The sequence below is a fragment of the Hevea brasiliensis genome, unplaced genomic scaffold (assembly GCF_030052815.1).
Source record: "Hevea brasiliensis isolate MT/VB/25A 57/8 unplaced genomic scaffold, ASM3005281v1 Scaf202, whole genome shotgun sequence".
NCBI lineage: Eukaryota > Viridiplantae > Streptophyta > Magnoliopsida > Malpighiales > Euphorbiaceae > Hevea > Hevea brasiliensis.
The window spans coordinates 66,692-70,614 of NW_026614699.1; positions in this window are offsets into that span (position 1 = coordinate 66,692).

Here is a 3,923-nt window from a genome sequence, read left to right on the forward strand (position 1 = left end):
CATCGCTGGGCACCGCTCGTTTGACTTGGTTGTATTTTATTTCTAAAATTTTTACTAAATTTTTCTTATTAATATTTGAGTTAATTATGGTTCTGACTTTAGTTTAAATATTTTTCCGGATGTTCTAGCCGGACCGCATCGACACCAGAATAAAGATAATGTACTGAGTTGCTACCGGGAGGGTGTTACAACTCTTCCTCTAATTTAAATTTCGTCCTCGAAATTTACTCGATGCAAACATTGAGGAACTGTTGCCTCATCGCTCTTCACTTTCCCAAGTTGCCTCCTCGGTGTTGTGGTGCCTCCAAAGCACTTTCACCATGGAATCGCTTGTTCCTCAATTCTTTTACTTCCCGAGCCAGATCCGTAGAGGTTCTTCTTCATATGTCAAATCCGGTTGTATTTCAATTTCTTCCCGGAGATGACATGTGAAGGATCTGAGCGTATCTTCCGAGCATGGACACGTGGAACACATTGTGGATCTTGTCCACTCGTGGTAAAGCTAGCCTATAGGCCACTGGACCCACACGTTCAATAACTTTATATGGGCCAATGAACCTAGGGCTCAACTTACCTTTCCTTCCAAACCTCAGCACTTTCTTCCACGGTGACACCTTGAGGAACACTTTGTCGCCAACCACATATTCTATTTCTTTTCTCTTCAGTCGGCATAAGATTTACATGCATCGAGGCAACCTTGATTAGCTTTGATCAATTTTACTTTGTCCTCGATGCTTCACCGTGTCCGCCCTACCGATTTATCTTCGCCAATTCACCCAAAGACACCTGGAGTTCTACATTTTCTCCCATACAATTACTTCATATGGGGCCATTTGGATACTAGCTTGGTAGCTATTGTTATATGCAAATTTCGCTGGGAGGTATCTCATCCCAACTTCCTCAAACTCAATGACACAACTCCTCGATATCCTCAAGGACGACATATATTTCACGTTATTGTTATCATTTTAATTAAATATTTGTATCAATTCCACTGGTTTCAATTATTTACCTGGATTACTCTTTCTGATTGCCCATCCGTCTGAGGATGGAAAGCTGTGCTGAAGTGGAGTTGTATACCCAAGGATTCATGCAACTTCTTCCAAAATCTCGATGTAAACCTTGGGTCTCGATCAGATATGATGGAAAGTGGGATTCCATGCAGTCTAACTATCTCACCGATATACAATTCGCTAACTTCTCCGGTGAGTAGTCGGTCCTAATCGGCGAGAAAGTGTCGACTTTGTCAATCTATCTACTATCACCCATGCTGCATCATGTTTCTTCTGGGTGAGAGGTAGACCACTTACAAAATCCATGGTGACCCGATCCCATTTCCATTCAGGTATGCGTATCGGCTGTAGCAAACCCGATGGAACTTGATGTTCTGCCTTGACTTGCTGACATGTCAAGCATTTAGTCACATAGTCACCGATATCTCTCTTCATACCAGGCCACCAATACTGAAGCTTCAGATCATGATACATCTTGGTACTTCCTGGGTGCATAGCATATACACTGGTGTGTGCCTCCTTTAGAATACTGGCCTTCAATTCCCCATCATCCGATACACACAGTCTTCCTTTGTAGTACAGACACCCATCTGCTTTCACCTCATAGTCAGTTGCTTTTCCTTCTGAGATCTTACTCATAATAGCCATTAACTTTTCAACTGCCTTTTGCCCGTCTAAAATCTGCATGTGTTTGGCCTCACTTGCAACTCACCAAAATAGCTCCATCTCGAACCAAAGATAGACGGGCATTCAATGATCTCAAAGTCGCTATGGATTTTCTGCTCAAAGCATCAAGAACTACATTTGCCTTCCTGTGATGGTAGTCAATTACAGTCATAATCCTTCAGAACTCAATCCATCGCCTCTGCTCTAAGGTTGAGCTCCTTCTGGGTTGGCAAATATTTCAGGCTTTTGTGGTCTGTGTAAAGGTAGCACTTTTCACCATACAAGTAATGTCTCCATATCTTCAGTGCGAAAATAATTGCTGCAAGCTCTAAATCATGGGTAGGGTAGTTCTGCTCATGTGGCCTTAGTCTGGAAGCATAGGCAATCACTTTCCCCTCTTGCATCAATACACACCCTAACCCATTATGAGAGGCATCATCAGAGACCACAAAGTCCTTTCTCGACACCGCCGTGTTAACACCGGTGCTTCACAACATAGCCTTCAACTTCTCAAAACTGGTCCGACACTTGTCATTCCACCAAATCGACATTCTTGTGTAACAACTTGGTCATTGGAACGGCTATTAGGAAAATCCCTTCACAAATCTTCTCAGAATACCCACTAGCCCCAAGAAGCTTCGACCTCGCTTGTGTTTCGGGAGGCTTCCATTCCATCATCGCTTCTATTTTCTTGGGATCCACCTAATCCCATCACCGACACTATGTGTCCAAGGAATGCAATCTCATTCAACCAAAAGTCACACTTGGACAACTTAGCATACACTTCTTTTCTCTCGTGGTTTGCGAACAATCCTCAAATGCTCATCATGTTCTTCCCTCGGTCTTAGAATACACCAAAATATCATCAATAAAGACCACTACGAACCGATCTAAGTGTGGATGAAAGATACGGTTCATAAGGTCCATGAATGCATTTGGTGCATTTGTTAGGCCAAAGGGCATCACTAGAAACTCATAATGCCCATATCGGGTCCCGAATGCGATCTTTAGCACATCCGCATCCTTCACCCTCAATCGATGATACTCGATTCGAGATCAATCTTGGAAAATACTCCTGCTCCCTTCAATTGATCAAACAAATCATCAATCCTAGGCAACGGATATTTGTTCTTCACGATCACTTTATTCAATCCAGAATCAATGCAAAGCCTCAAAGTCCCATCCTTCTTTTTCACAAAAGACCTTTGAGCTCCCCATGGTGACACATTGGGCGTATGAACCCCTTATCCAGAACTCTTGCAACCGAAGTTTTCAACTCCCTCAATTCAAGGTGCCATCCTATAAGGGCAATGGAAATGGGTCTTGTGCAGTTGTCTCAATAGCAAATTCAACTTCCCTTTACGGTGGCAAACCAGGCAATTCTTCAGAAATACCTGCAGGAAGTCTCTTCTTGTGGGTATGTCACTCAGTTTGGCTTAGCGCCTAGTATCCACCACATGTGCTAGGTAGGCTTCACAAATTTTCTCATCATTCTTCTTGCAATCGTGGTGAGATGACATTGGACAAGAAATCATTCCTTTCCCCACAACCTGATCTCATTTCCCTCGTGGGTTTTCAAAGAAATTCTCTTCATTTGCAATCAACTATTACGATGACGTGACAACTCCATTCCCAAAATCACGTCAAACTCATGGAAGGGCAACTCAATCAAGTCCGCCAAGAATTCATACCCTCAATCCTTAACTGCAACCCTTGTATACTTTGTTCACTACCACATCGTGACCCAATGGATTAGTGACCGTAATATCTTGGTCACTTTCCCTACCAAAGATCCCCTTTCTACGGGTAGGTTGATGCAAATGTAGGAATGAGTAGATCCTGGATCTATCAATGCATGCACAGTGTAGTGTAGAGGAAGAACGCACTCGATGACGTCAGGGCATCTTGCTCCTCCCGAGCTCTAATAGCATAAGCCCTTGCTGGTGGTCTCGTCGGGCCTCTCTGGCTCGGATGCGAGCCTCTGTGATGGTCCAACACCTCAGATTTGCAGATTTTCTACCTCTCGTGGTGCGGGGCAGTGCATGCTTGTGTTGGAGCAGCTGTAGTAATTCTGCGGGGACAGTTCCTTAACTGATGCTCTGTTGACCCACACCTCAAGCAGGCACCAGTTACTCTCCAACACTCCCCCTTATGCCACTTCAGGAAGTGTGGACATGCAGAAGATGCTGGGGCTGGTCCCCTGAACCCCATCCACGGAGAGCGCCACCGATGGTGTGGGTGACC